Source organism: Heliconius melpomene, chromosome 1 (genome assembly GCF_056956725.1).
Source record: "Heliconius melpomene rosina isolate 202511_hmr_F chromosome 1, ASM5695672v1, whole genome shotgun sequence".
NCBI lineage: Eukaryota > Metazoa > Arthropoda > Insecta > Lepidoptera > Nymphalidae > Heliconius > Heliconius melpomene.
In genome coordinates this window covers 10,341,933-10,369,218 of record NC_140389.1, presented here as the reverse complement: position 1 = coordinate 10,369,218, position 27,286 = coordinate 10,341,933, and the positions used below count along the sequence as shown (strand labels likewise).

Genomic DNA, 27,286 nt, shown 5'->3' with positions numbered 1-27,286 from the left:
AAAGTTAAGAACGGACAGGTTTGGCACTAAGTTCACTCTGCCTATCCTGCTATACATGTAATTTATTAAGCTTTTTTTTAAACGGACTTAAAATATTAATGAAAAGGAATAACTTTTTTTTTTCAGTATAAATAGATAATTATTTCTGAAACAAATCTTGTACTTTTAAAAGATAAGTTTCGTTTAAAATTTTGATGACAATTTCGTCGCGTTAAATAATTATGTATTATATAAGTAAATATTTAATTTGTTACAAATTAGTAACTCTATAGTCTACTTTATCTTATTTAGCTATACCTAAATGCTCCCCATAAGGGTGATAGATGATATATATTAAGTTAAACTCAATTTAATGTATTGTAAAATAATAAAAAATACGGATGACTACCTTGTTTATTTTTCGGAATTCGTTGATTTCTAACTCGATTATTGTAAAAGTTATATGAAAGGGTATCGAGTACGTTTTGTTAAACTAACAAAACAAACGAAGTTAAAAACCCCCACGCAGGGTTAAATTGTAGACCTCCTGCTGAGAATTATTTATTATTGACTCTTGTTACATCTGAAATATTTATGTTTTTATAGACACGTATAAAAGAGAACGTAGAGTCATAAAAGGAAATGCTTATCTGATACGTAAATTGGTAATTTAGACTGCGGAAATCCACTAATATCGGAAAGGTGGTTGAACCCAGAACGTAAATAGCACTAACGTCGTGTTAGTAAGGTGACTGTAAGGTGCTGTAGATCAACAAGAACGCGTTGCTTTCATAAAATGTAACATAGTTTTTCGTGAAATTAGTTTGAAGATTTCTTCGTCGCTTCATTAGAATTACGAATTAAGTTGCTTTTTTAAATGATATAGAATGTAGGGTATTCACTTCTTTAATAGAAGTAGTAATGACAAAGATGGCAACAATAAATTAGGTGAAATACGTTTTAATATGCTGTGTTATGTTCAAAGAGTAAAAACGAACGAACTAATTAAATAAGGTCAAACGTCGTGGCCGGCGGGCGGCGCTCGTCCTACGTACGCCAACAGTTGGAATCTGATCGTCGCGCGCCTCGTCTCGCGCGTACGCATACGCGATCTTTACTTTTCAGTGTATACCTTTAAAGTTTTTCCAGCCAGGACGTTTCCAAGATATGATTCTTACGCTTTATCATTACCATTATAAGGATCAAGTGATTTTCTTCATATGTTTAATTTTTATTTCTAATATGATTGTAAGTGTTCGTGTAGGCTGTCATTTTTATAAATAATCACAATGTAGAGTAATATTCTGTCGTATTTTTTTAAAATAATAAGTAATAATAATATATAAGAAATGGTTCTATGGTTTTTTATCACTTTAGGTGAGCTAGCACTGTACAGTGTACGTAACATTAGAAATTACAATAAATAAAAGAACTGTGAAGGTGATATTTAAATTTCAAATATTTGTAAGTCAATCCAATATATCTACAGTAACAGTGCAAGGCTTAGGTCAAACGAAACGGCGTGTTATATTGACGTTAACATAAAATAGAAACGTTTCACTGAGAGTATTCGGTTGTTAGTGTTATAATAATTAGTAAATACCATTTGTAAGTATTTAATGTCTCCTAGAGTTGTTACCAGGCACGCGATTCATTCGTCTCGTACGCCACATTGGGTGACGCCATTGTAATAATGTGATTTTTAATTGTCATATCTTAACATGTGCTTAATTAACAATTTGTGGGAACTATAAATAAAATGTGGTTTAATTAAATTCACTCTATTAATAATGGAATATATTAATACACGGTTAAGCTATTGGTATTAAGTACGTATAGTTCATACAATGACTTCTTAATAATATAACAACGCAACAACCACTGACAACTAAAACAAAATTAATATATATCTATACAATTATACAATTAGATCGAAAGGTTTTAGTATTCAATTTTTTTATAACAAGGTGGCAATATCAGTTGCGGACGCTAACCAATATTTTTGAGATAGGATTTATTTGAATAACAAATGTTTATAATGTTGCGCTTATTAATTCAACACCCATAGTATAGCTAGAGAGATATTGTACCTCTACTTAACAAAAAAGATTAAGTTTATGTATGAAAAATATTATAATCTAAGTTTTAAATAATAAATTTATTTTCACATTGGATTTTCTGAAACGTTTAAAATATTGAACTAGTCCCATATTAAACTTTATTTGTGTTATAAGAATTAAGACTGAAAAGATTGAAATGCAACGATAACATTGTACACGTTATATCTATCGTTCTTTAATGTGCTACGTAACAAACAGTAAAAAAATATTATAATATTGCTTGGACGTATTTATTTACTGATTTAGGTTTCTTAAATAATTTTTACTACCACTGTGTTCTTAAATATTATACGTGTGCTTTAAAAATAAGGTGTAAATTTAGATTTTATTTTGTTTCATGAAACATTCCGTATACAGTTTAACTAACGCGTTTATTTCGAGTGTTAGTGTTGTGGAGATTCTCATACAAAACTTATGATTAATGCCTCGACTGCAGTATCTACGTTACATTATGTCAATTGGTAAAATATCTAAGTATGGGCTGATAGACTATGAAACTATAATTTATTTTTTAATTCCCAAAGACTAACAGTAATGTGATTATATGTTTTATAACATAATCAAAGGCACGGTTCGCGCCCGGCAAATAGCACGAAGCGCCCAAGCGCATCAAGCGCCACATTAAGTGCTCTCTGTATACATACGAAACAATCGAGTCGTGAATCATTGCGCGGGCTCTGCGTTCATCAACTGAGTGTTCCAGAATACTGGCCGGAGAGTGCACGCCTCGCCCTCGCCCTGCCCACTTACCGATTCCACATAATGAATTATTGAAGTTCAGTCGCGACAGAACTTATAGAACACATTAGTAAAGCTGAGTGATCATATTCTACTACAGTGATCCGAATCCCCGCGGATCCAGAATAGTAAGTTATGGAAATGTGCGTTTGGGGCAGCAGCGGGCGACTGTGGCCAATAACAATGTCACATTAATATTCAACAGGCGCTCTTTGCTAGTTCATACTCTAAAACAGCATCGAACTTCTTTGCTCAATACTCAATAGGGTTCTTACAAGATAGTAAAAATTTATTATTTAAAAAAAATGTTTTTATGTTAAATCAAACGTAGAAATAAAATATAGTTTTGAAATATATGGGTATATATGCACTCGTAGTTTATAAATGAGTGCACAATAATTTCTAAAACAAGTCTCCTGCGTGCTTATAAAATACTGTGATGATATCGAAATGCTTACAAAACTATGTTGCAGTAAGTAGACAAAAGATGAGTTGGCTGTAGTCCCACTTGTTTGTCTACGAAAGTTTGCCAAAATTCTTTTATTGACTGAGTGAATGCAGAGCTTTACAGCCAACAACGGAAATTCTCGGCCACAATACGCCTGCACTGCTAGTTTGATAGCTCAACTTTGCAAACACAATTTCTACGGGTACCTATATAGCTTTTATGTTTTTTATAACAAATGAGACCAGTTTGTTTTTTAATATGACATACGTTTGAATTATATGAATGTACATAGTAGTATATATGTAATTGCTATATGAAATGTTACTTTGGTGTAAACATTTGACGGAGGTCAGTGAACGCTGAGGATTGCCAGATCTTCTGTTGGCCACTATGTATAGCACAGGCAGCATGGCGATGCTACCCCGCGGGAGGTGACAGTGGTGGATGGTGTTCGACTAATAATAGCCTCCCCTCCAGAGCGCGGGCACCGCACGCACATGTGGCGCCCGTCGCCGGCACCGTATTCTGCGTGCCCGTTTATTTTCGATACAGTCGTCACGCGGCGCGGTTTACAGTGATCCTTACATAAGAGCCTCAGCGAGGCGGCGGTCGGGACTCGGCCGTGCTTCGTGCACTCCGAGTTGCGGCGAGCTGCAGGTCGGTGGACGTTTGAGTAACCGATCCGATAGACGCCCGCCGCCGGTTCTATTTCGGGAAAATACAAATTTGGACTGGATGGTACTCGCGACTCGAAAGCTAACTCCGTCGGTTGACTCCATTTTTAGACCTGGACTGCGCGTGCGCACTGTGTCCGATGCCAGTGCCTGACGAGCTGCCATGAAGCCGTGTCGCCAGCATCGTCTCCTTGATGGTAGCTGCCGCGTAGTGGTCACTTTGTAGCTTCCATAAAGATGGCGCCGTGCTCTATTTAACCTTATTGAGGTGCCGTATGGTAGTGAAGCCTATGAGACGACATTAAAAGAAGAATGAAGACACATAGCCTAGCGCGAGTTCCGTGCTTCCTTACTTCCCATAGTATTTGAAATCATATGGAATGTAAAGAAGTATGGAGCTGCGCGGTTATGCCTGCGTGATAATAAGAAGCTCGGGGAAGAATTTTCATTGTGACGAAAAGGATTTATTGTGATTTTAAATTAACAGTGTATAATTATTCTGTATATTTTGTGTGGGGCCGGGTTATACTTACAAACATCTCCAAATGTGGATTTCGTGAGGTGTAGTTTTAATGACATTTTTTGTGTTTTGTATTGAACTCAAAATATTAAATAGACATGCCAACATAATTATCCACTACATTTAAAAATATTTTAATACCTACCTAACGTGGTACTTAGTGTCAGATATTTTTTACAAAACAAAAAAATATATAAGTAAAATTATTTATGAGGTAGCGAGATGTCGTAAAATAACATCTGGCGCGGTTTAGGTAACAGTTCTGACTAAGGCAACATAAATAAACGTGCGGCTAATGTTGCTCGGAATTCCTCGGAAGAAAACTTGATTATATATTTAACCGCCTTAAAATATTACTTGCTTGTTTTTCTATTAACGCTAAATTGTTAACTATGAATTTAAATGAATCTATCTACATTTTATATCGAAGTAAAATTTTGGAGTGAAAAGAAATAATCAAAAAAATATACGTATGACTAACCATTTTATTATTACAAACTATGAATAAACGTTTTTGTTTTAAGGAATATTTGGGACGTGACATTGTCTTTGGTGAGAGCCGTATCAAAAAAAAGGGGAGCACAAAAAATAGCCGCGCCTGCGTCGCATCTGGAGGAACACTGCATCTCATTATGCGGATCCGTCGCGGATGAATGGCATCGTGCCCGTGCCCGGCCCTGCTCGCCGCCTGCAACTCACGGACGTCCGTGCCTTGTCTTGCTCATAACTTGGTGTCTTTACATACATTTGTGACTCACACCTAATGGTTGTTGTGCATGTTATATATTAAATGTTATTTGTGTGGTAAATCTCACAAAAATAAATTTACACTTGTAGTAAATCCAACCACATATGATGATAGCAATCATAATTAATACGGGTATAAGTAAGTAATTAAATAAAAATAATATTTGTATATATAACGCCCGATAACTTATTAAGTTCATTTATTACTGTAGAACATAAAATTGCAAATTTTCAAACGAATTAAGAAGCGACAAGATGTTATATATAAGCATGTTTACAGTTTCTTTCATTTCATTTCAAAATTTTGTTGGTGTTGTTCTTTTTGAGAAAATATTTATTATTACATCTATTTTTATATTTTAAATAAACATGTATCATTAAACATCATAAAAGGTGAATATTAATGTATCATAATAGTCATCAATAAAAATTTCTAAACTAACATGAATGATTTTTTTAAGCATTTCCTAGTTTATTTAACATCACTTGGTCTTAATTTTTATAACTATTTACATCGAGTTATAAGACCTTCAAAGTATTTCAATATTTCATTATATATATTAAACTTATAATTATAGTTATGATTTAATATCAACAAAAGATTAATAAAAAAATATACAAATTGTATAACTTCGTAGCAATCCTCAAACTTATATAATTTGTATATTGCCCGCAAAAACTAGGAGGTCATTTGGGGTGCCATTAAATCACAGGGGCTAAGCCGCCAGTATTAGGCCAGGCTGCGTTCATTGTTTCAAAACAAGGGGGCGAAGGCACACTAAGACGTTAAGGAGTGGCCATCGCTTTTACTTTTCCTTGTCTGCGTAACCGAAACTATAAATATATCAAATTGCTGTAACTTAACTCCTTATCACATCAGAATAAAATAATATTTCTAATATAAGCTTGACCAAATTTAGTCATTTAATCAAAACAAGTTGTGACATTATATTTGTTAAATATAGATATACTAAAAAGGAATAGATAATTTCTTAAACATGTGTACGGGATTTAAAATGGTGAACAAGAAATATTGAAGAGAGCACACTGCGCTATAAGCCCAGGACCGACCGATCCGCGCCCTTTAATAGTGCACGCCTTTTACTATCGCACAAAGGCGTTTTCTATGAGAAAGGGATCTTGACCTACCAGTTCGTTCAGAATGTTCAATTCTCAAAATCACGTTGAAAAACAATTTATTCATGCATCCATGCAACGACTATCGCTAACAAAAGAATATAAAACTAGACAGGGGGATAATGAATGCTAGTCAATGATTTTAATAGAGTTACTTACATGCAATTCGGCTTAGCGTTATTTTTTTAATTGAACGGATGAATGGTCTCATATATCCATAAGAATTATAAAAGCTTGTTTGTGCTTGTATTATTTTTTACCAATGTGTTCATAGCTTAAGATGTTATATATTAATGATAAAAAAAAACAAAAAAATTGATAACATTAATTTTGAATTAAAAGTATATATATAATATTAATATTGTATCTATTATTAGGTATAATATTTTACTTTTACCAGAAGTAATTTTTTATGTATGATATAACATTTATTATTTCTCTGAGCATCATATGATTTCTGTAGTTACATAATAACATAACGCCATAGTTTTTTAAGTTATGTTTTTCTTATAAAAATAAAACAATTGTAGATATATTTCTTATCTATAGCTATATACGTAAAGATTCGTTTTAGGTAGGGATGCTGTCATGGTATTTGTATGGATGACGCGAAAATAACCATTAGAATCTTTGGCATCAGTCCAGAGGCCGCTGAAAGTTTCCTGACGACTGCCCTAGCTCGTGTATACGATTTTTATATTAAGTTCAATATAAAACTTTAGTCATATGATTTTTGTTTTTCGGACAAACGAAGCTTTATATCAAGAAAAAGATGACGTTTTATTTGCGTTTAGCGTATGCTGTTGTAATATCTTAAATGTAATCAAGAGAATAAAAAAGAAGAGAAATGTGAAAATAAAAGAGAAATGTGCAAAAAAACGTTAAATGAATTATTCACACTTTTTTTATTCATTTGATGGATAGCGGCTCGGTTGCGGAGTTTCGATATTACCGAGCCGATTTCGATGATTTGATCGGGATTAAGAGCAGCTACAATTTTAATCTGTTAACATCCAGTTGCATTAAAGAGAAATTTCTGTTTGCGGTATTCAGTTCGAATGGTTTTGGCATACTTAATCAATTATTTGTTTCAAGATTTCATTTGTATAGTGAAGCTTTTACGTAATGACCAAAAAGTAGTCTGTATAGATTTGTGAATGTTTAGCAATTGCATTTTATAATATTTATAGCTATATAATATTTAGAAATATTAGCAATAGTAATTTAATATACTAGTATTCAATGTACCAGTTTATATTAGATATAGGTTATTTTTTTCAGAAAGAACAATTTTAATAACTTAGTCGGAATTCCAAAACCATGCTAAATTTTAATAAAAAAAACCAAACTCTTATATAAATAACTAAATTAATTTAAATAAGCAGTCAAACCGTTGTATAACTCTTTAAAGTTTAATATTTTCATTTCTTCGCTCGGATGTCGAGGCAAATCGCGGCGTTGAGTTCCGCCCACTCAACACGCAAAGACTGCGGAAAGTGGGGAACGGAGTGTCTTAGCACTAGGTTCCCTCTGCCTACCCTGCTGTGTGCGGGAAAAGCGTGAAGCTAAATTAAATTAAAATACAATTAAATTAAAGTATCAACTATCCTAAACTATATAAATGGTAATTGATACAAAATCAAGCAACTTAAAATATATTAAGTAGTTAAAATATATATGTATATCTTAATTTCAATAAAATTTTGAGAGCACTTAATTAAATTTATAATTTTAAAACTCCATTGACGTAAGCAAAACCTACCGAAGTCAGGTTAAATAAGTGTGCATGCATTTTGTGTCAGTTGCCAAGAGACACTCTATCTCTATTTCATGAGATATATAAAAAAGTAACTAGCGCTTTACAATGGTGTCAGCATTGGAAATTACTAACACAAGGGAAGAGTTAAATTGTTCCTAGTGATTCCGTTAGATGGCGATACAAGTAACGAAAATTATATGAAGTTTATTCACCTACGTATTATAATTATGTAATATATATTCTTGTACAACTTATATGATTAAGATCTTTTTTTAGAAAATAAAATTCATTTTTAGATATAAATAAATAAATTAAACAAAAAAAAAATGTAACAGGTTATCATGAAGGAAAAGGTTTTCTTAATAAAATTGGTTAGGTATAATCAGTTTTATTTGTACATAACGGTAGCAAAAGGTACAAGATACCAAAATCTAAAGAGAGAAAGAAGTGTTTAAGTTGAAGAAATAAAATGGAGAAAAATTATGAGGAGAAAAATAAATTTATGTTTCATTTTCAATTACATTTTACTACATCAGTACATTACATGCTGTGTTCAACGGGATATTTGAATTTGGAGCTCACGTAAACCTTAGCGAATTACCGGCAAGTGCGTACTTCAGAGAACTTGGCACGCCGCTACGATAATACTTTGTTTTTATTGTATGCGCGCTTATCACTTCTTCTAGTAAATACAATGGAGATTTTAATATTATACAAAAGGAAACAGTTCTTTATGTAAATGTACCAAAATGTTTTAGAAGCTTTTGGGAACTTTCACGTTTTGGAAATAAATCATTCGAAACACAATTGTGAAATATCTTAAATGGAATTAAATATATATAATGTAAGAATATCTTTATTATCCTGGATGATGTTGTTTTCTGTGATGGAGTAGTTATTTTATTGAATGAGTTTGTCAAATATTGATTAAAGATTAATTCGAATGTAAAAGCAAGGCCAGTAGTGGTGTAGTGAGTGAGTTCGATTCCCACCTGAGGATTTATTTAATATTTTCATTTCCGCGCTCTGGTGATGAGGCGTTGAGTTCCGCCACAAAACGCAATATCTCCAGAATTCGGCGGATAGCGTCTTAAGGGGAACGGAGTGTCTTTACACTAGGTTCCCTGGGTCCCTCTACTTGTCTTACTATGTGAAGGATACAGTGTGAAGGTATAATAAAAAAAACCCATAAATACTTAAACATAGGCCGGATTTATGTTCAGATACACAGTCAAGCCATCATATAGATTTATGCAATATATAAGTTGAAATATGCGTCGATTTAAAAGGTTCATCAATGAGACAACCAAAATTTAATTTGCAAAGGTCAAAAGGCATAAGCTCATCTGCTATTCGCTGTATGGTGTAAACTAGTTATGAAAAGGTGGTATTTAAGCTCGTTACATGTAGCAAGGGTGACCTTAAATGAGTAATTAGTACCATGTGTGCCCGAGTCTGTGCCATCAGTAACGCGCCGCCTGCCCGGGACTGCTCAACCGCCCATGATATAATAAACCTACGTGAAATTATCTTTGGTAACAATTACTTAGACTTGTTCCTGATTAAAATTTTCCCCATATTATTATATTTTCCTTTTATTTTCATTTGTATTATGAGAAATACCATATCAGGGATTGTTGTTTAGAAAATATAAGTAATTTACAAATAAATAGACAGGGTAGCTGTGCAAGGACGACTTTTAATTTTAACCAATTGTTACTCGTGATTCACAGTAAAACCTTTTCTTTTGATATTATCGGCCTCGCTTTCCGTGGCTGATAAAATAATCGTAAGCCGGGCTTTTGGAAATATTAGAATAGAGGTAAGCCTACCAGATTTTCAGCCTCCATTGAGAAGCTTAAGTAGAATATGGAGCGGGTTCTCTGGACTTGCATTAAAAAGGTGAGTTTAAGATGAGTAAAAAAAAGAATTTCTTACAGGTTAAAAGCTTGTTTAATATTAAATTTATTTTTATATTTAACGCTAGCGGCCCCCAATATTTGTTCTTTGCTATCGTGGCGCAGAGGCACAAGGGTTTGACTGTAACAAACGGTTGTAAGTTCAATCCCACCCTGCCCTGCCTATCCTGCTGTATGAGGGATACAGCGCGAAGCTGATTTCATTTTAATAACATTTTTTCTTATATATCTTCTATGTACCCACATCGATTCGTTATGATTTTTTAACAAGTATAGATATATAACAATACTAGCGACCCCCTTGCGGCTTCGCCCGCTTTTACTACTGGATTATTCATATAATGTATGTTTGCAAAGCACTTAAGATAATGTGAAAATTAATTAAACTCTAATGCAACCCGCATTTTCGTAGTTCCAATAAGGATTTTCCAATTGTTTTACTCGGCAAGGATTTTTTAGTAGGTATCGTAATTTTAAATCTGTGCTACTAATCTTTTCAAGTACTTATTAAAATATATTCAAATGACTATTTTTAGATAGTTAAATGACTATTTTTAAACGGAGGAAATTATAAACAAAAACCTACCTACTAATAACTACTACAAAAAATGTGAAACCAAATATATCGCGCTTAAATAATACATTCAACTCCAATTATCCAATACGTGCAAACGCATCTAACTAAATGTTCGTTGCTATAGAGGCAGCCGGGTTTTTTTTTTCGAGCTTGTGGTTAATGCTGAAGGGGGTATTCTGTCCCTGATGAAAAGCAAGCACGACGTGGGTGCCTGTGAGGAAAATTAAATAGAATGCATGGGCCGGGAATCGAACCCGGGCCGCCCGCGTGGCAGGCGAGCATTCTACCACTGAACCACCGATGCGTGTAAGGCAGGCGGGCGCGGCGGACGCATGGCGAGTGGCAAGCCGTTTCGCAGCAAGGATTTTTTTGATATTGTAACAACTTCTAAAGTACTTATTAAAATGAAAAACAGTAAAAGACAGTTTTGGTCTACATTAAATGGCCAACGTAACTAATGTACTTATTTATATGCTGAGAGTAAGGGATAAGTGAAACTTGAGTTGAAAGTGACATACACTGATGTGTCAACGGCGGGATGTGTCAACAATTAAATGCGTTTTTCTGTAAAACTATTCGCAATTTCGAAATATTGTAAAAAGCAAATTTTATCTTCGTTTAACGTAGAAAATTAATAAAGTATTTTAAAGGATAAGGATTAATACCATTATAGAAAAATTTCCCTCACAATAAAAAATATATTGAAATTATTATTTTTAGACAGAAATATGATCACTAAACGTTATTCTTAAAGGATACGAATATGCTCTCGCGGACTTTTTTGTAGATCTTATTAAGAGGAACAATACTCCAGTACATTTTTTCATGTAGTACTTACCATTAAAGCAGCGCATGCGCGAAAGTGTCTCAACGGGTAGGACTTTATACACATTTATCGTATTTATGTTAATTTACATAAGAATGTACAAATAATAAACTATATATAAACCTTCTACGAAAAACACCCGACTCAATGGTGAAGACCGCATCAAAGTCCGTTGGGTGGTTTAGAAGAAGAAGAGTTAGAAACAACAGACAGACACGAAAAGCGACTTTGTTTTATAAGATATAGGATAGGATAAGTCCAGTATATGCTGAAAGTACTAACATACAAATATTAAATAGCCCGCATATAATTATTGTTTTAATTACATCCCGAGTGAAAACAGAACTTGTCACTCATATAGAGACCTCCGATTGTTTTGTCCGTGTCCAAGTCGTGAGTGACACATTATTCAATTAAAAAAATTTGGCTTTCATTTTACATTTATGTTTTTGATAAGAAAGTTTCTATAAAAAAAATTCAAAAAAAAAAAAAATTCAAAATATTCTTTATTCAAATAAACTTTATAAGCACTTTTGAATCGTCGAATGTACATGTCAACAAAAAGCTACCATCATTCTTCATACAATCATACAATCTTCATACAATCTTGTTTTATTCAAAATTTATTTGTATGGTGTATTATTTAAATATATAAAATAAAAAAAAAATAAAAAGAGTCAATTGACGCACAAAAGGCTAGCAAGCAATTCTTTCAAGGTTTCGGGGTTAAGAAATTAAAAGTCATATTCAAGAATTGTTATAACGCGACACAGATATAGTCGGTCAGTTTGCCTAGTGAAAGATAAATAATATTTCGTTTTCAGTTTTGGCTTTTCAATAAGTTTCTATTGTCAGCAGTTGTACTCAATATTTAAGTACATACAAATATATAACATACCTATGTGTTATTTATTATACATTAATGTAAAATATTACTTAGGGTGATAATTAATCTGATGTTACTTAAACAAGATACATGGTACTCACGTTCAGCACACGTAACTCAACTAACCATAAATTATGATGTCAAGTCAAAGGAAGTCTGTGACGAGGTTAAATTATATCTCCACCGAGTAGACTTCGTATCTAAGACGTGTCTTCATTCTCAGATGCGTTTTACAGGTGCATCATAGGAATGCGTCAGGCTTTGCATATGCGATAGTGAGGGTGAGGCTCACCGCACAAAGAAGACATAGTGATGAATTGAAATAGAAATAAAAGATTCCTCGTAGCAGTTTATGTTAGAAATAATCCCAAAAGTGGCCGGCACAATTCTTCATTTCATTCACGTTCCCTTGCGATGAAACTTTTTCTCTGCAATTTTTCTGTGGAGGGCGGGGAGTTATCAGGTGGAGCGCTTTAGGAGTCGTAGCACGTAGCGCCTCCGAGCCCCGCGCGGCGCTGCGAGCCCGGCACCCGCCCGCTGAATACAAACTTCATTAGCCGTTTGATAATTAGCCCGTTAAACGCCCCTCACTCACCCAACTACGATCGTCTAAGCCAAAACCACTCCACACGAATACGAGTATATCCCATCTGAATTGTTAACGTTATCAATTAAAGAAATACAAGACGCGCCGTAGCGTAGGACCGCTAATTTAACTCTTTAGAATTTATACGATTATAATTATCAAATTTCAGGGAATGAGATAGAGCTTTTACTGTATTTTTATTTTTTTTTATTTTATATACATATTATTTAAAAATATATACTTATAAATAATATAATTTATAAGTATATTCTTATACAAGAACATGAAGGCCGTCGTGGCGCATGGCGTGCCTTGCCTTGTGCGCCTTGTGTAACGCAATGGGTGTGAGTTCGATTCCCACTCGAGGAAATGAATTATTATTTATTAATATTTCCATTTCTTCGCTCTTCTCTTTGCACCAAGGCATAAAAGTTCCCGGCGTGTAGTTCCAAGTTACGCAATGCCTCTAAAAAAATCGACTTTGTATTAACAGTAGGTTCTTTCTGCCTATCCTGATGTGTGCATCCCGCACACACACAGCGTGAAACTGACTTAATTTTTTCTAGCCTAGAAAATTGTGTTTTCTCATTCTGGTAGACAGAGTAAGTTAGTTCCATCCGTTAATTATTATTTATTAGGAATGACATGAATGAGATTAATATTAAATAATATGAAGAATAGTGGCCAATAATTAACGCGAATATACATTTTCTGATTTAAATTATATAAAAAACCAAACGTAAATTTATTTTAACATTGCATAGATAGCGTTACTATAACTATCTATTTCCATATAAATCACTTATTTTGTTGTTACAGTAATTACTATATTTAACATTTAATTACTTCTACAATATTTACTATTAGAGTTCGTATTAAAATATAGGTGAAAACCATATGAACGACGTAATAAATAAATCTATTTTAGTAACCGTATATTCCGGAAGTTTAAAAGAAAAGCTTGGTTCGAAAGCGGATAATAAAAGTGACAATTTAAACGTAACGTAGTTTGGAAAGGAAGCGCCGAGACAATAGAAGTGCAGAGTAGTGAAATGTGAAAAAACTTAGTGAGAGCGCCCACATTAGACGTGAGTCTCTCAATGGATTTATTTGTGTGAACCGTTTTATGCGACAGTCAATTGTGTTTTATATTAATTGTGGTTTATTTATTTTTATTAGGTTTATATACGAGTATTTTCCGTATAATATTTAGGTTCGTGTAAGCTGTAATATTTAAATTTTATATTTGTTTACTTGTTTAGCTGTCAAATCGTACAGATGAAATGATATTAAATTAAAAAAAACTTGTGATCTGAGATAACAGTTATAAATGTAAATATATGAAAAAGTAATACGTGATGGACATTTTTTATCCATAAATAGAGAAAATATACCGAACAAAATAGAGCTAGAGTTCAATAATAAACTAGTCCACTATTTACAATTGCCAAACGCCGCAAAAAATATAAGATACATAACCAACGGTCAATACCGTTGGTTATGTATCTTATATATCAATATATGTACGAGCTACTGTAGATTTAATAAGTTTTTCTAATATTGAACTGATGATAAACATGTGTTTGTATTTCTATACATATATATATATATACGTTCCAATCTACGTGACTCAGACTCAAGTGCGATGGTATACATACTGCTGGATTCTAATCTAAGTCTTAATAATAACATTTATTGCACAACTTATGCATCACTTTACTAAAGCAAAGATGTTTTTTCTTGTTACTGTTATCTGGCACGAAAATCATGGTTACGGATACGTCAATTTAAATATTCAATTAATAATGATTAAATTGTTTCTTTGTATCATTTAGGTTTAATAGTATTTGTATGGTACGCCGTGAATGCGCATTCTTATGCTCTTAGGTGTAAAGCTTAATGTAGTAATTAAGTTATTTGTAAAGTCGAGCATTAATGAATAGATAAAGAATAAAAATTTATAGAATATGTTTATTTTAAGAAGATTCGTAATATTTACGTTAGTATTAAACAAGTTGCTGTGAATTAAATATTTTTTATTATACTAATACATAAGCTTAAATATTTTCAAGAAAAAATAATAACATTTCTACGACAAAATTACAATAACATAATTAAACTATTTATAAATGAGTACTTTTCGTGAAACTTATATGCAAGCTCATTTACAAGTCCAGAAAGCACTGAGAATGTATCATAAAAGAGAATAGCTGATTTAATTTCGAGTAGTGTTACAGAAAAAAATGTCAAAGGCTTTTTTAAATGGAATTGCTGTGTTTTTCTTTTGTGCATAAATGCGATTTGCCATTTGCTATAAGAGTGAACCAGATGAGGGTGTACAGTCGCGGGTAGTGTGGCGGGTTATTTCGACGTAATTAAAACAAACAGGAGGAGGTTCGGCACTCCTCCCTAATTGTGTTCGTGTTAAAGTAATCATGGAAACTGTGACAGAATATCGACTTTTATCACATTTTTATACTTTATCATTTATAAATTCATAAAAGTAATATTTCGAATTAAGCTGTTATTTATAATGGAAACGGTATATAAATTTGGAAATTGAGTTGTTCATAAATGCTTCGTGAACGCGGTGTGGCAAGTACCTTTATCCCACAATCTATTATTCAGGTTATGGCACCACCGCTTATTTCTGGGGTATTTACTCTTTCAGGCTTGAAGAACAGTTATCCCATTAGTAGATTTTTTCATTTATCTACAAAAAGAATAGTCAAATGCTGTGTTTTGAATAATTTTTATTTTTGACTGGTTAAGTTAAGCGTAAAAACATGTTTTTTATTGTTTTCTTAAGTTTCACGGCCTAGCAGGGTAAGTAGAAGAAACCTAGTGTTAATACTCCGTATTCTCGTCATATTGCATGTTGAGTGGCGGAACTCAAAGCTGCGCTTTGCCTCGTTACCACAACTGAAGGAAAATGAAAATATTAAAATAAAATATAAAATTTCCCCGGGAATGGAATCCACAACCAACTCCCTTAAGTCACACCCTTGTGCCACCGGGCCACGACGACCTCAATTTACAATTAACAATTTTGTGTGGCTAAACGAATATACAAATAAAAAGAAAAAAAAATAGATAAAAGAAATATACAGTTAAAGTATGTATGAAAGTAAGCTATGATAATTCTATAAATATAAATTGCAATATATTTGCATTATTTCTAATGTTTTTATAAAACATCGCTTAGAAGATTAAGCAATCATATATTTTATTTATACAAGTAAAAGAATAAGCAAGCTTCATGTCGTAGCATCAGTAACAGCGAGACTAAGTTAACTTTTTTCTTGCGTAGAGGCAATGGTAACGGCGAAGGTGGTGGCGGGTGGCTCGAGCTGCGGGCGCGGGCGGGGCGCGCGGCGGCGGGCGGGGGCGGGCAGCGCGGCGCGAGGCTGCAGCGCCGCAGACAGTGCGGCGGTGAGCGCGGAGGGCGGGCGGGGGGCGGGGGCGCGGCGCGGCGGCGCGATGCTGCGCGCCTCTCAGTCGAGACGCGAGGCCCGCCCGCCCTAGCCGCTCGTATCGACGCCCGCCCGCCCCGCGCACTCGACATACCTCGCAAAACCTTCAGTTTTACTATTTATACACGTTAATACTCCGTAGAAAGCGCTTTGAAATTATAAACGCCGGCTCTTTAGCTTTATTTTTGCGTTGTTTGGACGTATCTGCGCGGGTTACACGTACAGTATTTTCCTAGCTTTCGGATAGATCGGAAGGGGGGGTGGGTGGCGAGGGGCAGCCGGGTTCGGAGGGCTGCGGGGCGCAGACCCCTTGCGGCGCGGGGTTAGTAGGTTCGCAATGTCGCGTCGTTGTCGGTCAGAATGCATTCGCGGACGTAAAGCGACCTAAGGTGTCGTGATTCTCACCTGGGGTCGCTCAACTCTACGAATTCTAAAATTTTGATTTTTTATTTTACGATACTAAGATCTACAGTATTCTTTTTCGGTGAACTAGTTTTTGAGTAAAACCTATTTGGGTCAAATGCGAGATGCAAGGTCATCTGTTAAATGTCAACGAACCCCTCGTCTGGTACTCGCGGCAGGTCGATGACGTCGGGGTCATCGGGTTAGAACTTTGATTCATCTCTGACTATCGACGTCGGCCGAGATGTCGAATATTTCAAGACCGCGATTTGTGAATGTGAGCCACTTGGAATATTTAAAGATTCTTCTAAGATTTTTAAGTGCCCTCGTAAAATATGAGGACGGAAGTGTGCATCGGCTGACAGCGTACAGGGAGGCCGCCGCGTTAACCCTGCCCGAATTAGTGCAGCGGACGAGACTAAAATAGCAGGGCGGCGTGTACGATTACATACGGCGCGTCAATGTCGCGCCGCGCCCGCCGCGCCCGCCTCGCGCCGGTAAGTGTACCCTGCGTGTGCTCGCGGAGCGCGCGCCCAGCCCACACCTCCCTCCTCGCACCTCAGACGCCGTTCTATTCCTGGACTCATCTGTTCCACTATATACTCGCTAAATTTTACACGATCCTAAATATATCAACCACGATCGTATTAGAATATGTCGAAAATTTATAACGACTCTGAAGATTATAGAAAAAGAAACATGGAATCAAGGAGTGTTGAAGAGGACGATTATTTGTGAAAGTGTTAGCGTTGTTCGCTTTAGCTGGTTGATTTCGGGTCAAATTGTCATTAACTATCATTTGGTCCCCTTCAACCAGCTGTAGTTGGCATCTGCTGTGCTTTCCTATCTACTGGCGGAACACCGACTTCAAGCTACAATTATTTGTTAAAATTAAATATAAAAATGTAATACTAAATATGTTTGATACGTTCCATTTTGAATATATATTAATATTTATTTTTCTTATAATGAAACATATTACTTTGTAAAGATTTTATCAATTCCAACTACAATAATAAAACTATTATAGATTGAAATTATAGCCACCATATTTCAAAAAAATAATATTTTTAAAGGCAAATCTTTTTGTATTTCAGCAATGGTTTAATAATTGTATACAATAAATTATGTGAGTTTAAGTGTTTTTAACCATTTTGTTAGTTTTGTGGTTAACCCATGTATAAAAAATAATTGCAAATTTTGTGTCTTAAACAATCGTTTCCGTGGAAATCAAAAATTGCTTGTGAACTTAACAATTTCGTTTCATTTAAGTCATAATAAGTCATTCAAAATACATAATTTCTATACACGAAAGAGGCGACATATTATTTATTTAGTAAAGGTATTCATTCAATAAGAAATCTAATTAATAATAGTAAAAATATATATTTGGAACTGTGCGAAATATTTTTATTATAATAAATAATATCGATGAAAAATTCTTTGGATAAAGTAATACACGTATTGGTCTAACAATAAATACCTATTTATAATAAAATATTTACAATGTGCATTTGTAGTATAATAAGCGTACGGTGTTGGAAAGTATTGGAGGGCAGACTAAAACTAGAGATGAAAGTAAACAATTCGAAGCACTCTTTGAAGTCACACGGGAATATTTTATAAATACTTAAAATTGTTAGTGATTTTAGTATAGCGTCTCGTTTGCGGACTTCGTTTTCGGCTGTATATGTATATATTTAAAGAGATATTAGACTGCTTCACGTTACTTGTGCAAAACGGGCTTTGAGGGGAACGTGAATAAAGTCGTTAATGGCGGTGGCTTTAATATTATCGATTGACAACATTAAGGGTTTTGGGAGGATCGCACGCGAGGAGGTTCGTAATGCGATATGTTTTTTGGTATTACGAGATTACTGAGCAGCCATCTACGAATCTTGATTCGGATGAACGATAGTACAATTAAGTATACGATACATAACAGTCGTATATCACATAATATCAATAATTAATCCTAGTTTTTGTAATTAAAATGTAAAATATTATCTAAAAACGTATATTTTTATCTAAAGTTAATTTTAACTATTTACATTATTACTTATGTAAGCACTCAAATACACACAAAGAATACAAGTTCACAATCAAGCCATCCATTTCAGTACAACGAAATATCACGAACTGACTTTCGTTGTTTTGTATGATTAAGTTTTGTTAGCTTTTAGAGTATGACAGTAGTTTGGGGGAGAAGGGTCGCAAAAACGCCGGTGGCATTAGCTGGCGGCGTCGGCGCTCTGCGGCGCGACTTTACACCATAAATCAAAGACCCCCGAGAGCCCCAATCTCATAATACAGCTACGTAGCGCTACAGTACTCTACAACAGATCGTAACTTTAATAACATTTGAATTATTCGCCTTATCAGAAATCTTACACAACCGAGGGTCTATAATCGTCGAGTAGCGTGTATATTCACAGAGCGTATTACCGCTTTCGTGTTACGCATGTCATGTGCCAGTCGAACATTCGGGGCTGCGGACTGACATTGGCGTGTGGAGGTGGTTCAGAAGGAAATCACCTGGCAAGCCATTAACCTAATTCACGGACGCGAAAGACAGGGCGGAGACGCGGGTGGCGGTGCGCGCGGCCTCAGCATAGCGCCCGCTTTAATATCACTCGCTGCTGGTAATAAGATGGAAATAAGGCGGCGGCGAAGAAATCGGGCCAATCATCGCCTCTCGCTACTTGACGCCGGCGCTGAGCCTTGGAGCCTTGTGAGCGTGTACCTGCTAACATAATATTTAAACAACATCTCGGATATTTCATTTTAGTCATAGCGCTGGCTATAAAATTTTCATTATATTTTTGAATACTAAGAAAATGTTACGTAAAGATTATGGTGTATTTGTGATTATTGTATTTAGTTCCTATTATTACGAATTATTTTATAATATTAATGTTTTTAAAGAATAAACTAGTTTTTTAGCTCTTCCTAAGACTTAAAGAATATATATTTTTTGTATTTTTATTATGATTTTATATTGATTACAGTTTTTTGACTTGATACTTATTGTACCGAGTAATAAGATTGTAGATAGTAAAAAATAAGTAGTTGAACACAAGCATATATTACATTTATTTATAAATTATATTTAGATAGTTACTTTATTTATATGTCTGTAATATTTTTGCTAAATATTGTAGTAAGATTAAATCAAATCACGTCAGCTTCGTGCTGTATCCCACACTCAGCAGGGTAGGCAGGGGGAACCTAGTGTTAAGTCACTCCGTTCCTCACTTTGAGAAATAGAAATATAAATTTAAATAAGTATTTAATTTCTTCGAGAGGGGATCGAACCCACAACCAGTCTTGTTTTTTAATCACTTTTTGTATCCCTGCACCACTACTGGCTTCAAATATTGTGGTATTTATTAATATTTTATATATAAAATAAAATACACTTCGTTTTATATATTTTATTCAATAAAAATAAGAAACACTACAAACATAAATAATTTTAAAATATGTAACTAGAATATTTCAATAAAATCTAAGTAAACATAGAGCTCTATAGCCAAGTTACCACTATACATAAAATAAAAAATCGAGAAATTAGGTTTTATTCATTATTTTTCTAAGTATAATTTATTTATATGCTAAAATAATATATCATAATTTAAAAATCTGGATCAAAAGAAAATCTAGATTTTTTTCTCGAATTGTGTTATGATTTGTAAGAAACCAAGGTATTTTAAGTAAATTAAATGAATTTACAAATGGTTTTATTTTTTGTTTTAATTTTTACTATCCTACCTAAACTTCGACAGCAGAAGCAGCAGAAGGGAGGTACAGTTGGTTGCAAAGAGATTTAATGCATTATTATAACAGGCATTGTAATAGCGATAGATAGCGTAAGAAAATGATGTAATTTTCTCAATACGACACTACTATTACCCTATTTTTCCCACTTGAGGAAATGTAATATTTAATATTTTAATTAATTCCTCCTGGAGTCGAGGCAAACCACGGCGTTGAGTTCTGCCACTCAACCTTCAATGTCTCCAGAATGCGGCGTAAAATGGGAAACGGTGTGTCCCTCTGCCTACTCTGCTGTGACCAAAATACAATGTGACGCAAAAAAAATTGTAATTGTGTAAATCTTCAAGTTTACTCAACATGTTACGTTTAAAAAACAGTGAAGCTAAATAAAAGCAGAAATATAGGATTGTTCTAGAAAAAGTGCATTTTGTTGATTGACGGTAATTTGGTACTCACAGCTCTGCAGGCGTGGAAAACCTAATTACATTCGTTAGTCGGTTGGGTTATTCAACCGCCTGTCACACAATTACATTTACTGCAACATAGTTTCACATTCAGCTTTTGGAAGCACAATGAATTTTAGCGACGAAAGACCATTGAAAATACATCAACATTTCAAACATATTTTAATTCATAATAGTCGTTGATGAAAGAAAATGTAGTGATACCTCACTTCATTTCGTCGTACTATTCGTAGAATGTGGAATAAAAAAAGACAACGGGAGAGATTTGTATTATAAATATTATGTTAGTTTAGAGATTTTTTTCAGCTGCACGTTTTAACCCTGACTGTAGGATAGACTATAGTAATCTAGTGTCAAGGCACTCCGTTCACTTTCCGTTCGGATTACAGACACTGTGTGCTGAGTGGTGATTATTGCAAGCTAAAAAGTTAAAAAAAAATAGATAACTTAATAACAAAACAAAAAACTCAATTATTTTGTTTTTTTTATTATTATTTATATACACATGTAGCCATTTATTGCACCATATGAGTATATTTTTTTCTATAAGTCAAATGCCAAATTTATTGTTTTAATTAATATTTGAACACTTGCAGTATATTTTTAATGAACCTACTAAAAATACTAAGAAAGTATTCCACTTACAACATACGCATACGGAATAAGTAAAATGTCAAGAGTTTTCATTTCCGGTGCATTATAGCACAATGCCTGGTTGGAATTAAATATTTCAGGTGCGGCGGCGTGTTAGTGCGCGAGTTGATGAAACGACACACTCCTCATTCTGGAGTACAGAGAAAATGTAATTATTGTTTTACTGCTAGGAAGCATAGTTCAACAAACTTAAAATAGTAAAGAACCTTATTGTATTTAAAGTATATTTTTTGTTATTTCATTATCATTATTACTATTATTATTTATTTATACTATTTTAATATAACTTGAAATTTATCTCGCACATTCCTCCATTTCCTCCTTTTGTGAGAGTGAGTTTGATGCGTATTTGGAAGGATGATTATGCCTTAATAATTTTCCGTTCTGGTAAGACAAAAGTCGGCAATGGGTTTCAGAACTCTATATACAATGTCTCGTAAATCCAAAAAGCATTTTTTAAATTAAATATCAGATGATTTAATAACATGAATTTATCAATTGTATTATTAACTACTGTATAGTGGTATTTAATGAGGAGGAAACATCGGCACTCATCGGATCTGCTACGCTACTGTTCTATGATACTAGATCTGCATACGCCTATCTATGCACCAGCACGCTCATCTGTTGACCAAGCTAAAATTTAACCTGAACAATCGTCATAAACTGGTGTAAATTGTTTATGGCGATTGTGAGGTGAAATGAATTCCCGATTAGCTGCAGGTTTGCCCGTAGCTAAGCGAGTATAGCACTTGTGAATCGATCAGCTAATGGGATATGAATGAAGCGCGGATTTTGAGTCTGTGGTACACACGCTGGGATCTAATGGAATTCACTTGTACGCAAACAAGCCGCCGCGCGCCCTTCTCTACATCACGGACGGGCGCATCCATGTTTATTAAAAAACGGCTTAAGCAGCTATGAATGTCATGTAAGAATATATTTATATTATTCTTAATAACAAAAAGAAGCTTGTACAGAAAATGAAGACCAAATTTTAATAAAGAATATAAAATAAAATACACTTTGTGTTTGTTAATTTTTTAAAAAACACTAATTAATTGAATAAAATATATAAATATTTTATTCAATTAATTTTAATAGCGCTTTTAATTAAAACTCGTATCTTTCAATATTTTTTATAATGTATAAACATTCAGGAAATTACAAAAAAAACAGAAGTGCAAACAATCGTTTATTGCTGTGTAATAGATATGTGTAAGAATTTTGTATTAATATAAATTTTATAAAATAACGAATAACATTTAAAAATCACAAGATCAATAAACAAGTCAATATTGAATTTAATAGAGTTAGTTTTAACTCTTTTTTAAAAGACAGTATGTGATAAACATGTAAATTAATAATGAGAAAACTTGGTCTATATCTAATAGACGTTCTCAGAGTTCCATATACATATAGATGTTTCACTATAGTATCGGAAAAGAGATCAGAAGTTAATCTATCGGCATCATTCCTTGTGTTTTGCCGGAAGGCACCGCCACGCCACGCCGAGCCGCATCGAGGCGCCCGTTGTTGGCCTGCTATAGCTGTTCCGCACGCGACCTCCCCCGTACGGCGTACCCAGTGTCTAATCGATCCTTTTGCAACGCTATGCAAATATCTTGTATGCGCACATTCTAGTTTATATTTAAATTTAATTGTCAGTTTCAGGGCAAAGTTTGATTACCGTCTGCCAGAATAGTCAATGTCTTCTTCAGATCATACACTTCCTATTCTGTAGGTTATACTTATTTTTTTTTATATTTAAAAATATACTGGTGAATTGGTAGATCGATAGACAAAATGAAACAGGTGATTGAGTATGTTTTTTCATCGATTTTTACCGCAAATACGACGTTTAACAGTTTTCGAGATATTGGCCATTAAGAGATTTTTTTTCTGTTTCACGCTGTATCCCGCATCTGCCTACCCAGACAGAGGGAGCCCAGTGTAGGTATTACTTGTTAGGAAGAGGAAAAGCTTAACGTAAAAATAAAAATAAGTAGACAGAGACGATGTATATTTAAATTAATAATTATCCCCGTAGAAATGTAAATGTGAAATGTTATCTATCTCTCTCTCATTTCACATTTATGGTTTTGATGGTATATGATTTCTTTTTGTAAAGAAATTTTTAGTACTAAATATCAAGCTTAGGTGACCTAGAAATTTGATATTTGGTAACAAGGTTTGGTAACTATTACACATACAGAAAAAAATTGAAAGATTGATAACTGTTAATAATTACTATCAAGAAATTGAAAAAATGTTAGTATGAAAGTTAGATCAAAGAAACGTAGGAAAATAAAATGATGATGCGGCGTCTTGCGGCGGGTTGCCTACCCTGCTAAGTGAACACTGTCAACAATCGTGAAGTCAAAAACATAAAATAAATAACACTATAGAAAACATGTTAAATGTTTGCTGTTCTACTTAGACTCGAAATATAAAAGTATCGAGTTGTTGTTAAAATAGTGAAAGGATTGGTAGATGCAACAAGAAACGGAACGAAATAAAGTATGGAGCTCGAATGGAACGCACGTCAGAGACATGCGGCGAGGGGCGCACGCGACGTGTCGCGCAATTTCCGCCCCCCCCCCCCCCCCATCGGATGCTGGTGCGAGTGCACTGCACGCCGCACTGCACTCGGTGCCACCTCGGCTTATCCCAAACAAAAAACGTATTTATGGTCGAAGCAAATATTTTCTTTACAAAATTCAGGAATTTTTTGGTTTATTTCCATTATGAGAAAGTTTTCATTAAATAAATAAAACTAAGTTTTAAGATGACCGCATGGAAAGTTGAACATTATTTATAGGTTTATACCCTTCTCTTGGCACGCAAGGAATGGATTTAATAATTACGAAGCAAAGGAGCGTACCGTGCAGGGTGTTGGTGGAAAGACAGAGTGGGGGCACAGCGCGATTAAATCGCGAGCGTTTCGGCATGTAACAGGAAGTGGGTCAAGCGGCGCCGCCCGAGCTATTTATTGCGTTTCCGACTAAATTGCAATAGCTATCTAAGAAAGAAAAGATGTCTAAGGAACAGCAAGGAATTTAAATTAGCTATAAAGGGTAAGGTATAATAATCTTCTGGTTTTGACTTTGGTATTTATTTGGAAATAAAAATACATCAAAGAAAACTTAATCAAATGAGGCTGCTTTCAAACTACTGCGAGTCGTCGGTTTTGCGAATGCCCGTAGAGGATTGAGAAAGGCATACCATTAAAAGTTCTTTTTGTTTGATAGCGCCTGCCGTTCAGGCGAGCTAAGTCTTAGTCGCTCTGCAATTACAGACAAGTGCCTTTAAATGAACCGAGCTCTCGAGCACGGTGCATCGCTTCGCACCCGACTGCGCCCTCTCCAACATCGCCGCCATGCCATTTCCATTCGTGTTAATTTAATTTTAAGCGATTATTTCATTTATAGGAATTTATTTTCTATTGAAGTAGAAAAAATATTTAACAGTTGCTAAGCAAATTAGCAAAGGAGACACAAAAATATACGTTTGCGAATACTTTTGTATAGGACAAAAACACATACATCACTTGTAATTTACACAAAGACGTAACCAGTTGCAAATTCAACTCTAAGGAAAAGAAATCTACAAAAAAGATTTATTTTCATGTATTATTCATTCATGTGTCCTCGAACGTTTGCACGTCGAAATACGTGATATTTTGGCGGTGCGATAATGATATTTGTCATAAAAGCAGTTACGATAATACATTCATGGTAAATACATATAGCATTCCATAAATTCAATATACCCTCAGAAAAAATATATATTTTTTAAATAATATATAAATTATATGATACTTGGTTTTTATCTCTTTGTCTCTCAAATAAGTGGACCTCGAACTGAGTTACGAACTGATCAGGAATACGAAATTAGAGCAATTTCGCAGGAACAAGTGCTAGATATAACCGAGAAATCTCTCTATATTTACTCAAATATCTGTCTAGAACCATCATCAATTAAATTCTAGAACGTACTTCGAATATAGCACTTGTAGAATAATTTAGAATTTGGGTAAATAGTTAATGCGCATTTAAAGGAACTCCTAGACTTAAACCTAGACTCGTGTCGCAAGTCCCACTACTGTTCTGAGCTCCCCACAATGATGCTTAAATCTACGGAATGCTAAATAGTCTCCTCTCTGTGTCGTTTGTCATTTCATAGATTTTCTACACGTTTATATCATGAAAATACTTACTTGCCTTAAGAAACTGTTTCCCAAAGTTTCTAAGTCTGTTTCAGTGAATGTTGTTGCAAGAATTACGTGTATACATATATTGTAGACTTACGAGTAGGTAGAATGTAGTATTCTGCAATATTTATTCTAAGTTTAAATTAATTTAGCAGCAGTTACTATTGTTTTCTGTTTATATTGTCAGAAAACTTATTTATAATTATAGTCGTAGATATTGGCACATCCATAGTACTCATTTTGCTTATTATTCTGCGTATTTTTTATTTCTAAATTTCGACATTTAGTGTGTGGTAGATGAAAAGAATTTATTGTTAAAAAACTACTTTTTGTTGAACTTCCTCTTAGGCTAAAAAAACCGTCGTCGCGTTTTATTTTTACACAGCGAGAAAGTGAATATAAGTATTAAAATAATTTCGATTGGGGATTGAATTCAAAACCATTATTAATTATCTTTTTCCATTGCACCATGATGAGTTCAATATTTTATAGTAACCCCATGCTCGATTATTGTAAATCACTGTATAATAACAAAGTGTATGTTTATTCATTACTGAATACTACTAGCAGTTTTGCAGACGGGATTGTTTAATTTTACGGCTGCCTGAATTTTACGATGTCGTAGTTTGTGTCTCGTTAATACATACATATCAAATAAGCTCCTGCAGTTCTACTTAAACTATCTTATAATATTGTATAAATAAAAAAATATCTTCATTTGTTGATAGTTTTCTGTTTTAAGTAGATTACAATATATATCTAACTTAAGTGAGGATATGAAATGGAAACTCACATGCATTGCACAACATTTACGCGAGTTAGTCGGATGCTGAAAAATCTAAAGTGAGTTCATTAATTTGGCAAGTTGGTTAGTTTAAGCACACAGTATCCACTAACTGATAGTTATCTCTATGTTGCTCTTGGGTGAGATTAGCGCAAAATGTGCGACGGCCCGTGTATTCAAAGATATTGATTTTGGAATGTGGCCAAAAAAAGTCCTAGTAAAGGCACGCGTCAACTGCCGCGTTGCCCGGTCCCGACGTCAACCCTTTTACGAATATTAAATTTTGTTTTGCCACTTCACGATTCCACAAATTCTCTTCAAAATATGATCAGTTTCGAACTCATATGTATTATACATACACACATAAAATGTGTGTCTATAATTTCAATTATTGTCATATTTCTAACTAATATGTTAAAAAAGGAATATATTTCATTACAATATTTAGTATTCTTTATCCTATGATTGGAATTACAATCTCTGTTATCTCATTTTGATATATACTAAAATGCATATAAACTTGCAGATTTTATAATTGACTTGTTATAGATACTTAATTAGAAAATATAATAAAAATAGTGTTAAATTTATAAGTTACAGTCG

General features: G+C 34.1%; 1 protein-coding gene across 1 annotated transcript in view; it reads right to left on the bottom strand.

Annotated features, from left to right (window-relative positions):
* mib1 (E3 ubiquitin-protein ligase mind bomb 1) overlaps positions 1 to 27,286 on the bottom strand; it is a 113,569-nt gene that overhangs the window by 3,586 nt on the left and 82,697 nt on the right. The gene's annotated exons all lie outside the window — the stretch shown is intronic.